Consider the following 13,123-nt stretch of genomic DNA (forward strand, 5'->3'; position numbering starts at 1 on the left):
TTTACGTAGCATGATGTACGCCTGCTTTTTTTCTTTTCCTATGATCTATTTTACCTAGTGTTCTATAAGAACAACTATCTAATGCATACATTGCCTTAGGATCCCTGTCACAGATATAAGCATCCTCTGATGGGGACAGAGAGAGAGCAGAGGATGGCAGGGAAGAAACTGAGCTTTTTTTTTGTTAACTTGCTTTCTTCTTCTTTCATTACCACTGTTATGCTTTTATAAGTTATTAATGTTATGAGAGGCACCATTATGAAAAAGAACAATGTGTGATGGTAACTGTGCCATTAAGGTCTCTAGTGGAACATTAACTATTGATCTTTGCCTCAAAAGCATCACAATGTTGTATTAGAGCTGCAATGAACTGTTCACCTTACAAGCATTCAACTGAACTATGTCATTCAAAGGTGACAAGGTTTAGTTCTGCTATTATATTCAGAGCACTCTGAAGACTGCAATAGAATTGCAAACACAGCCAAACCACCCTAACAGAAATAGGATATCTGACACAAATAACCTTTTTGTTGGGAAGCACCTTTTTTTTTTTTAAACTCACTCTCAGTTTCTTATTCCATATTGTTCTCCTGAGTTCCCTTGCTTCCTGCAAACCATGCTTTTAGTGATAAGTGTATAGCAGAGGATTTATCACTCTTCTTAAGCGAGTGGCCCTGCAGTCAGTTCTGTTGACACTATTCAGGGATGAAAGAGCCTTGCAGGTAAACTCCCAGATTTAGAAGCCAGTAGCCCTCCCCAGTATGTGCTGTACCACAAGTAAGTAGTCACATCACCGCTGTGATATGGGCCGAGATAAGTACACACATGTCAGCACACTACTCAAAATCAATCCCTAGGAGAAAGTAAGGCCTCTTCCTGATGCAGAGCCACCAACCTCTCTCTGTGGTTTTGCAGGAATTTTGAAGTTTCCTTCATTAATTTGAGCTACCGAAGTGTTACAGCCCTGCTGATAGAGAAGCTGTCTGGTGTGTTGTTTTATCATGTGGTGTCACATAGCACAGTCACCCCCCTCTAGTCCCTGCTATTCATAAGCATATGCCTTACTTTTAGCATCAGTGACTGGCACATGGTAGGACTAAAAAAACCACTTTAGGTAGATAGCTTTTAACCACCTGTGGCTATACCTAACTTCGCTTTTTCCTCTGCCCCCCTGCCTTCCCCTTCATTTCTGTCTCTTATAGAAAGAACAGTATATTCATTTCTCTCTCCTATTAAGTTAGTGCTGAGTTTGAGTGAGCAACTTTCCACTTCTGGCTATTCTTAAACCTAACAGACTACAGACTGTACTTTTCATGTTCATAGAAGTATAGGGTAGAAAGGTCATTTTTCAAACAACACTTTTCTTACTGTAATTGCTTTTTGTCTGTCATTTTTCCCCCTTGATGATGGCCATTAAAAGAGGACTGACTGACTGATGTGGTGATGTTGGTCAAACTCAGCCTTATAGATGACAGCTTGAGCCTGACCAGGTGACAAATCAGTCCATGGGGCCAGCACATTTATTCTCTTAGTGTTAGCAACCTCAGATTACAACTGAGACAGCACTGTTGTTGCTGGTTTTTGGACAAACCACAGCACCCCACAGTAGTAGAGAATCTAGTTCTGATAATATGCAATCATTAAAACATCTAGATAAGACTGAGACATCCTAAGAGAAATTAAATCACAGATATTTTAATCGAAAAAAAAGATAATTCTTGTCTCTAAAAGGAAACTCCAACTCTATGTAACTTTCACAACAGGGTTAACACTGGCAGGAGTATATTAAACTACTGACTAGCAGCCACATAGAAGACAGAAAGAGTGAAAAAAAATCCGGAATTCATTAGACACTGGAAAGAAAACACAAAAGACTAATAAGGACCTTCCAGCTAATATATGATTTGTCCCATATTTAATTTCATGATCTCTAGTATCACTCACAGCACATGTAGCTGTATGATGAAGAGAAGCAAAATAAGCTTGTTATTACTTTTTTCCTAGATTCTGCTATTGTAACTCTGTGAAATAACCTGATGAGTTGAATGCAGAGAGTTTCCCTGAAGTTATTTCAAAATTAAAATTATTCACTCGCTGACACAAAGATATATCAGAATTCATTTGCAAGGATTTAAATCTCCCATCTGTAAACTGACAGTTAAATCCAGCTCAAGCTGAAAGCAGCCAACAGCCATTTGATGACTGCTCAATGCACTGTGTAAAATCACTTTAATTCAATATTGGACAATACCCAAATAATAATATGCATCTTCCCCAACTCAGCAAGTGACAGTTTTACTCATGGTATCACCATCAAATCTTGTGTCCCCTTAGACAGCTCCTCCAGCAATTGGCCTTTTGCCTAGTGAAACTGATAGACATCAAAGTTATAACAATTCAGCTATGTCCCCATCACTCTCTGCAGTTGTCTTTGTACTGAGCATCACTGCCTTTATTGGATCTCTGCACAAATTTAAGCCTTGCCCACATGGAGCATGTTAAGTGGACAAGCATCATTTTGTGTTGTAGATCCAGTCTAATACACCCAGTTCCCAGCCAAATGCCAAGGAAAACAACCATTCAAATGAAGATGATGCATTTAAAAAGAAGCAGATTTAATTACTGGGCAGTCTGCCATTCATTGAACAACTTTCCACTTCTGTACTTGTTCCTCCTGACTGTGCTTGGAAAGTGGGGCTTGTAATATTCAGCCACTGTGACCAACATAAATTAAACAAATCCTGTGTTTCTACAAGCCTAGTAAAACCCCTGAAACTTCCTTAATTTCACCACTGTTTAGTGCTTATACTAAATCACTCCTAACATTTCAGAGTTTTCATGAAAGTGTCAAAAACAAGGCCTAAACTTGAACATGCATCTACCTAATGATAGCTTACTCCTTTTCAAGACTAATAATACTAGTAGAATATAAAGTAAAATAAAATAAAATAAATCCCTGACCCACTACCTCATATCCACTAGTGGGATCAGAATGAGTATTTTCTCAAATAAATGTCTAAGGTATATTTTTAATGTATATTCTCCAAAATATATACCAGAGGGCCATAAGATAATTTCCCTTAAAAAAAAGAACATTCTTATCTAAGAGATTCTAAAAAATAATGATCCAAAATACTTTCAAAAAAGGAAAAGGTTTGTTGTTATACTAATGCATCCACTTTCCTATATAATATTTCCTAAATTTCTAGTCTAGTTTTAAAACAATTTTATTCCCACTGGACTTTCTCTACTTAAGCAAATAGTTTTTTACTGCCATCAAGACATTTATTTAATGTTTCACTAGAATTTAAAAGGTAAACATAAGCTGAAAACCACTATGTTTTTTGTTCTCTAGTAAATAGTAATTTATAAGGTTCTTTAGATTTTTAACTCTGGAGCCATAGTGGCCTCTATTGTTGTCATATTAGAATAGCACATATCAGGAATGTAGTAAATAAACTATCTTTCAACAGTTTTCATTCTTTAAAAATGCATGACAATAATTCTTGTAAATGGACACATCACCCTGGCTCCAATAAAGAAAAATATTTAAAGGTATTCCTGTGATAATACATCCTCATGCATCCATCTAGCATCAGAAGTCACAGACACACTAAGTTTTGTTGTCAAGTGAAACTGGGTTCTGCTTTGAAAACTACAGAGTATATAAGGCACATAAAACTTTCTCAGGTACTAAGAATATCAGGAAAGTCACAGAAACTGCTTTAATTTTTTTTCTTGCTAAACAAAATGGTTGCTTGTATGAAGACAAAAGATGGAGCTGCATGCAGCTTTAGCTATTAACAAACGTTTAGGTCTTAGCTTTTACTCTCAACTTTTCTGGTGCAATTTTAAGACCTCCAGTAACAGAAAAGTTATTTTTTTCCAAATACATTTTAATCAAAGCTATACAATATCAACTTGATTTTTGGACTATGCCTGAAATCGCAGACAGATGTTAAATGATACGTTTAACCTTTTAGATTAATAAAATTAGGCAAGATGATTGTCATTCAGATTAAATCTGAAGCTAATTTACAGAATAAACAGCATAATAATGGCTCCATAAAAACTCTTAAAAGCAATTTATGCCACCACTTTATACACCAGAATAAGTTTTTCATCGTGGAATTGTTGAGTAGTATCTAGTTACTATCAGGTTTTGCCCAGCACTACCAGAGGAGAATTAAAATGTTGCACTAAATTTCAGCCCTATAAAGTATTGAAGTCTGGTATTATATATTCTATTGAAAATAGACAAAAACTCAACACCCTTATTCCCTTTCCCCTCCAGAAGCATGACTGATCTTCCTACTTCTCAGAGCTACAAAAATGATCTATATTCCTTGTGATTAATGTCATATGACAAAATTGTTTCCTTTCACAATTTTTGAGCCAAAAATAATCCCCAATATTATACCATTGAACCTATGAAGAAAAGAAGCTGTCTTTTGCACAAAAGGAATGAGATTAGATGGTTAAGATTTCATATTTTACAATATCAAATGTTATTAGTGTTCAGGGTGGAATAAACATGAAATAAAATAATAAAGATCCTAGTAATAATATCATATCTGCAGTAAATTGTGCATATGTTTTTGACTGATATTTTAAAAAAATTCAAAAAGAAAAAAATTGTTGATATTGCAAGCTTCAAAAATTGGTACAATGGACTTTATTCATCAATAGCCAAGGACATGATGAATGAACCTTGGGTAACATGGACATACAATTTAGAAAGGAGACAAGCCTAGCACAAAGTAATTGAAGATGTTGAGAGATCACTGTTCTCACATTTCATTGACTTTGCAGCAAATAGATATGGTACATGCACTGTAAATGGGCAACTTGATTCATGATCTGAACAGATCATTCTGCCAATCTCTTATTGTACAGGGCTGCAAAGCTGTCTTTTTAATTTCGAACTCAGACTGTGAACTTTTCCAGTTGTAACTTCCTTGACATCTCTTCAGAAAGAAAAGAAAAGAAAAGGAAAGAAGGAAAGGAAAGGAAAGGAAAGGAAAGGAAAGGAAAGGAAAGGAAAGGAAAGGAAAGGAAAGGAAAGGAAAGGAAAGGAAAGGAAAGGAAAGGAAAGGAAAGGGAAAAGAGAAACAAAAAGCAACAGTCGACCAGGAAGTAGAAAGAAAATAAAATGAACATACATATATGAGATACTTTGAGAGATATTTGTTCCCTCTCAAGGTACCAGTGAAAGAAAAAATTAAGTAGCTTTTAATGGTAAGACTAACTGGAAGAGCAATCCAATAGTGGTGCTTCGTATATGTCAAGGTATATGTTTTCCTTGCTACTTACGTAAAGAAGGATTATATTAGCTATTTAGTTAGGTAACTCAGAAGAAATGGTTACATTATTAAACAATTAACATCACTGAATTAAGCACTGGGGCTGTCTCCTAAAATATTAGTTATTCCTTGGCCTTCTATGAACAGTTGTAGTAGATGTGACAGCACTATAGAACAGTCCAAGCTAAAAGGGACCTCAAAAGATCATCTAGTCCAACCTTTAGTGGGGAAGGGAACCTAGATAAGATTAATTAACACCCTGCCCAATTGCATCTCGAAAACCTCCAGTGATGTAGACTACCACATCCCTGGAGAGGTTGTTCCACTGAATGATTGTATTCATTGTAAATAATTCTTTTCTTGTATCATGATCCATTGCCCTGTGTCTTGTCCATGTTGCTCCTTGTGAAAAAAGAATCTCCATTCCACTATGCAGTGGAATACTGTGATGAGGTCCTGCCCGAAACCTTCTCTTCTCCAGTGTCCTGTTTTCAGTGGGACAAAATCATAGTCCAGCCGTGGAGGTCAGGCCACTAGTGGCCCTGAGTCACGTGGGAGCTTCAGTTGGGGCAGCTGGCCCAAGATGACTGACATATGCATCCTATACCACTTACATTTTCTCATTACAAAAGGAAGAAGTAGGCAGAGGGTAGAGAGATCTGTTTCCTGGGGCTCCTTCATCTTGGTCTGCTACTTCCTCTGCTACGTGAAGGGACAAGACTTACATTATAAGCTTACATGCTGATGTTGGTATTTCTATTAGTTGTGTTATTTCCTCTGTTCTATTTATATTTAAAGCCATGGGGCTTCTCACTTCTTTCTGATTCCCTTTCATGGCTGGGAGGGTCATCAGGTGAGAGAGTAAATTGCTTCAGTTTAGCCTGAGATAAAGTGTAGTTAAAGATATCTAGGGAAAAAGACCTAATTCTTTCAAACTCTCCTTATAGGACAGGTTCTCCAGATATTTGATCATCTTCATGGCCCTCCATCATACCCTCACCAGTCTGTGCACGTCTTCAGCTGTGGGGATGAGACGTGGACACAGTATTCCCTGTGCAGCCTGGCAAGTGGTGAGTAGGGCTGCTCAATTCTGAGTCTGTGTCTCCTAATAATACCCCTGCTGATGCAGCCCAGGGTCCATCCAGTTTGTCATCATTGCAGTAGCTCACAGATGACATGTTTGGCTTTTAACTTCACCAAGCCCCCAGATCCCTTTCACCATAGCTGCTTCCCAGCCATACAGATCCTAACCTGTACCAGACTCTTTGGTTATGTCATCCCAGGTGCAGGACTTTGCACTTCTGTTTCTTAAGCTTCATACTGTTCTTGCTAGCCCACTCTTATAGATGTTTTAGGGCTTTCCTAAGGTGACTCTCTCTCCTGGTTTTCTGCTTCATTATTCAGATTTGTGTCATCAACAAATTTGGTGAGGGTGCTTTCAATCTGCTCAAACAGAGTGTTTATGAATATTTTGAACAGGATGGGGGGCTGGTTTGAATGCTGAGGAGAAGCCCCACTTGTGACAGGTTGATAACATGAATCAAAAAACATTGATCAGAATTTTATCATGAAGAAATATTACTCTATTAGAAACTGAAAACAGATAATAAGTGATGGAGAAAATACAAGTGTGTAGGTTAGGTGGCACATTACATGAAAGATTAATTTACAAGAAGCTCCAGTTTCCCACTGTTTATAGGATATGTTGGGCAAATAATTATTTTTTCTGAAAATATAGCACTTTTTCCTCAGTGTAGCACTAAGAAGTGCTAGAGTATGAATGACCTAATTTTAGATAAGTACAAGCATTTTTCACTTTTATTCTAACAGAACTTTTGAAGAGAGGATTTAGTAGGATTTTTTTTTTCTTCTGAAATTAGACAGATTCAGAAGCCCGGTGCAGTAACTTTCATTAAACAGAGTAAACACTTTTTTTTTTGCTTTCTAATCCATTTTCAGACCTCCTATAAGTCTGTGTTATTCAACACAAAGCACATCTGAACAACTGCTGAACAACTGTCCTTTCCCCCAGGTCTCATTTGGAGCAGGAAGTCAGAGATAACTTCAAATGCAACTTTGTGCTCACAGTGTTCAGAGGCTGCTAGAGGTTGCCCATCTTTCTCAGAAACTTGCAGCATCCTTGGTGTTCTGTTTGCCATTCAAATAGCAGAATTAAGGGAAGACAGATGGTTAGAGAAAGAATTAGAGCTGGAAGCAGCTGTTAGGAAATCTGCTTCAAGAATACAATTGTTTATATAGACTTTCTCAGACAAAGCCAAAAAGGAAAACATATTTTTCACCTTGGCACACCAGCTGCTGATGCTGCTGTAGTCAGTGTAACTGTACTGCTTAGAAAAACACATATTAGAAACCACATCATCAATGCCAATATGAAAAAGAGCAGAAATACAAACTAGTATAAGTCTGACTCATTCTACCATAAACCTTGAAGCAACTGTATTAATGCAAATGAAACATATTGTCAATATAGGAATAAGTTTTACCTTTTAAAATGTTTAGAGCCTGAGCATTCTCATTGATATGCTATCTTACAATGCTGCTGGGGATAGCTGATGAGGCCACTGATTAAATCAATGTGAGGGTGGTGATTGAGAAAATAAAAACCCAATCTTGCCTATATAAGGTAAAACTATATTTCCAAGCCCCTCTCCTAGAGTGATCCATCTTTTCTGTTTCCTGCCACATGTTATTATGAACAGTGACCCAATACTTTGTAAAGCTATTAGTCACATATCATGCAGACAATTACTTCAACATGCATGGATGTGAAAGAAATTACATATACAGTCATAGAACCCTGCTCATAGGTGAGATTTGGCTTGTAGATCACTGCTTGGACCACTCTAATTTACCTGGATGTTATCAAAATGCCCATTCCCCGAACCAATCTGTAATATAAAAGTTCACACAGTTCCATCATTGGCATGACTAGGAACAGAGATGATAGGGATGAGATTCAATTGCCTAAACAGAACAGCACTGTTTGTGATGTCCCAACATATCCCATCTGGGTTCCTGCTGCTATTCCAGATGAGTGCAGTTCTTCCATTAGTTCTGTGTCATATCCACCAGCACTGAGCAGCTGAGAGCAACTAAAATGACATCAGTCACTCTTTTCAGGGAACTGAGTGCTAAATAATTCTTAATTCATCTTGAGAGTTGGGTGCTACTAGAAAATCTCTAAGGCTAACTCTAGTCAATTAAATTTGGTCACGAAGAGTCCTGGGTGTGAATGCTAAAAGATATGGAATGACTTACATCTGTACTTATACCTAACTACCCTGACACTCAAAAATAAGATTGTGACAATTACACCATTTGTTGGCCCAGTACTCTTCGGCAAGGTACTGAGACAGGCTGAAAGCATGCACAGAGCATTAAGAGCATTTAATAGTGTAGATGGTCAGGTTTCAGTGTCCAGGACTGATACTTGTATTTTTTTCTGAACTAAACATTTTCTCTGTTTCCAAAGTGGGCAGATGGGGAGAGTTAAATATCTCCAATGACACTTTTTATCAGCTCCCATGGAAAATATAGTATTTTATTCTCCAGTGACTCAAGACTCCCAAATCCATGACCCGTAAGGAAAGGTGATCATCGAGATTTTGAGCATCAAAATATCCAGCTGAAATAAACACGAACACAGTGCAAAGGAAAGCAGAAAGTGTCTGCTTCAATATGGTCAACTTTCAAGCAAAAAGGAATAATAAATAAAAAGGCAGTGGAAAATAAGGGCCAAACAATAAACAAGAACTCAGAAACACAAACCCAGAAGATAAAAGGTAACAGATAATGGAGAAAGCCAATCTGGACTTATTACTGACAAGAGGAGAATGTGAATTTAGGATATTTGAAGGGGTTCTGTGGGACTTTCAAAACATACAGAAGTTCCTGATAGGGGTATTGGTTGGGCAGGGGATTTGTTTGCTGATATTTGGGGAATCCTGCAAATGGAGAGAGCTTGTGTGATGAACATGCAAGTGCTGTATATTTGCAGTGAGCACCAAGCTGAACTGGCTGACAAGTATGAGACTTTGCAGACGAGGTAAGAGAGGTCCAGGCAGGGGTCTTGAGGTATTTGAAAGAATCCGAAGCATCTAACTTGAAATGCTGGCTCCCATGCCATGAAATGGGCAAGAATGAGCTATACAGTCTGTTAACTGTGCTGCAAAGCCTCTTGGAAACTAACAGTAGAGGGAGTGAGGTAGTTAATTCAGTAAATTGCTTTCTCAGTAAGAAAATGAGAAAATTGCTTTCTCTTCTTAAAAAATTAGAATTCTTGGAAATTTAAAATCTTCAGGTATTTTTTGCCTTGGATGACTAGTTGAAGCCAGAGGCTGACAGGCCATTCAGAATGCTAATTCTTCCATGACTAGATACCTGCAAATGTTCTGCTCTCAAGGAACCGCAGATTCAAGACTGACTCAAGTAAAACTTATTTGTTTTCAAATTTGTTTTCATTAAAATATTGTTCTTAATTCAGTGAATACTCCTCTAATCTTTTGCCATACTATTCCAAGGTACTTATAGATAACAAAAATGTCCTACCTCAGTCTGTATTGTGCTGATCAAAAAAAAAAAAAAAAAAATTAGTTTTTTCTACACCTGTCTTATAGGTTGTCTTATCTGGTGGGAGATTTGTCAGTCCTGTCTCAAACTCAGAGGTAGGATTTATCATTCTTTAGCATAACTGACTAGACAGTATCATACCATTGTAGCAGCTTTTTCCTTCTTTACTGTAAGTAGCTCTCCTGACACGATTTAGATTTTAATTTGCCAGTTTCATGGTTGAATCACAACAGACACTGTCTCTTATTGAGCTATGAGTCTGGTCTATTTCTTACACTTTCATTTTCATTGAGGGGCTTACAGCAGGCTAGGCTAGGCTAGGCTGGGCTGGGCTGGGCTGGGCTAGGCTAGGCTAGGCTAGACTAGGCTATCTCAGGCAAGGCAAGGCTAGGCTAGGCTAGGCTTGGCTGCTGCTCTGGGAGCAATAGCATGGAGGTGAGGCTGAAACAGAGGCTCAGTTGAGTCCTGAGGAACCAGCAGAGAGCTTGGCTGCTGCTCTGGAAGCAATAGCATGGAGGTGAGGCTGAAACAGAGGCTCATTTGAGTCCTGAGGAACCAGCAGAGAGCTTGGCTGCTGCTCTGGGAGCAATAGCACCAATCCTGGCTAGGCTAGGCTAGGCTAGGCTAGACTATCTCGCGCAAGGTAGAAGAAGAAAAAAACGAAACAGAAAACCACCCAAAAACCCTACAAACCCACAAAATACAATACACAAAAGACCAAAAACACACTGAAAACCAATTAAAAAAAAACAAACAAAAATAAAAAACACAAAATCCCCTACAAACAAAACAAAACAAAAAAACAGAGAAAAACCCAGAAATCCAAAATAAGAAAAAGAAAAAAACAAAGAAGACCAACAAAAAAAGAAGAGAGAGGGATTGTCATTTTTTGTTTTATTTGTGTACACTAGGAGATATTACAATTGTCATTGTAATAAAGAGGAGTTCTTCACAAAGAAAAAAAAAAGGGGGGGAGGGCTATGTAGTGAAATGAGGCAACCAGGTGCCAATAATTGCCAGGGAGTGGGCATGAGGCTCTGCTAAGGGCACCTGTGTGCCCTTAGTGAATGTCACGCCAATCCACAAAAAGGGCCGGAAGGAGGACCCGGGAAACTACAGGCCCATCAGCCTGACCTCAGTGCCTGGCAGGGTTATGGAACAGATCATCCTCAGTGCAATCACACAGCACCTGCAGGATGGGCAAGGGATCAGACCCAGCCAGCACGGGTTTAGGAAGGGCAGGTCCTGCCTGACCAACCTGATCTCCTTTTATGATCAGGTGACCCGTCTGGTGGATGAGGGGAAGGCGGTGGATGTGGTTTACCTGGATTTCAGCAAAGCCTTTGACACCGTCCCCCATAGCATTCTCCTGGAAAAGCTGTCAGCCCACAGCTTGGACAGGAGCACCCTGTGCTGGGTTAGGAACTGGCTGGAGGGCCGGGCCCAGAGAGTGGTGCTGAACGGGGCTGCATCCAGTTGGCGGCCGGTCACTAGTGGTGTCCCCCAGGGATCAGTATTGGGCCCAGTTCTGTTTAATATCTTTATCGACGACTTAGACGAAGGGATTGAGTCCATCATCAGCAAATTCGCAGATGACACCAAGCTGGGAGGAAGTGTGGACCAACTGGAAGGCAGGAGGGCTCTGCAGAGGGACCTGGACAGACTAGAGAGCTGGGCCGATTCCAACGGGATGAGGTTCAACAAGGCCAAGTGCCGGGTCCTGCACTTTGGCCACAACAACCCCATGCAGCGCTACAGGCTGGGGACAGAGTGGCTGGAGAGCAGCCAGGCAGAAAGGGACCTGGGAGTCTGCATCGACAAGAAACTGAACATGAGCCAGCAGTGTGCCCAGGTGGCCAAGAAGGCCAATGGCATCCTGGCCTGTATCAAAAACAGCGTCACCAGCAGGTCCAGGGAGGTGATTCTTCCCCTGTACTCAGCGCTGGTTAGGCCACATCTCGAGTACTGTGTCCAGTTGTGGGCCCCTCAGTTTAGGAGGGATATAGAGGTCCTGGAACAGGTCCAAAGGAGGGCAACCAGGCTGGTGAAGGGAGTCGAGCACAGGCCCTATGAGGAGAGGCTGAGAGAGCTGGGGCTGTTCAGCCTGAAGAAGAGGCTCAGGGGAGACCTCATTGCTGTCTACAACTACCTGAAAGGAGGCTGTAGCGAGGTGGGAACTGGACTCTTTTCACAGACGACCTTCAACAAGACAAGAGGACACAGTCTTAAGTTGTGCCAGGGGAGGTTTAGGTTAGATATTAGAAAGAATTTCTTCACGGAGAGGGTGATTAGGCTATGGAATGGACTGCCCGGTGAGGTGGTAGATTCTCCGTCCCTGGAGACATTTAAAAAAAGACTGGATGTGGCACTCAGTGCCATGGTCTAGCAACTGCTCCGGTGGGTCAAGGGTTGGACTAGATGATCTCTGAGGTCCCTTCCAACCCGGCTAATTCTATGATTCTATGAATCTCTGAGGGTGGCGACCCCACTGTGCATGAGCAGGACCAGGGGGCCAATGAGAGGTGAGGCTGAAAGTCAGAGGCTCAGCTGAGTCCTGAGGAACCAGCGGAGAGCTTGGCTGCTGCTCTGGGCCCAATAGCACGGAGGTGAGGCTGAAACAGAGGCTCAGCTGAGTCCTGAGGAGGCTGCTGCTCTGGGAGCATTAGCACCGATACTGGCTCGGCTAGGCTTGGCTCGTTTCTCTGGACAGGAAAGGAACCACTCAGCAGAAGCAAGTAAGACACAGGATCCAGGATCATAATTTCAATATTATAGCTATATATATATATATATATGGTTTACAGTTGGACTCAATGATCTTAAGGGTATTTTCCAACCAAAAAGATTCTACAGTTCAACTGCAACAAAACTTGTTCCCAAGCCTGTTTGCCCAGTCAATTCAAAGGATGTTCAGAAATGAGATTAGCATCAGAAACTGCTGCCTAAGTCAGGCAAGGATTCAGTAGGTGCACAACCATAGCTTAAATTTTGTGTTTCTTGATGGTGCGTGGCAAACTGCCTGCCCAAAGTGTACTTTAATTCCGATGTATCTTACATTCCTGTCAGCTGCATGACCAGTGCTGTTGTGAAATCCCTGATGCTGCTTCCATGGGGCCCCCCAAGCCATCCACCCACTGGCCCCTAGCACACTGTCACCACACTGCCCGGAGCTGGGGTTCCTGGGTAGGTACTGACACTGTCTGCACCTTCCTTTGCACCCTGGGCCAAGC

Source organism: Calypte anna, chromosome 3 (genome assembly GCF_003957555.1).
Source record: "Calypte anna isolate BGI_N300 chromosome 3, bCalAnn1_v1.p, whole genome shotgun sequence".
NCBI classification, from domain to species: Eukaryota; Metazoa; Chordata; class Aves; order Apodiformes; family Trochilidae; genus Calypte; species Calypte anna.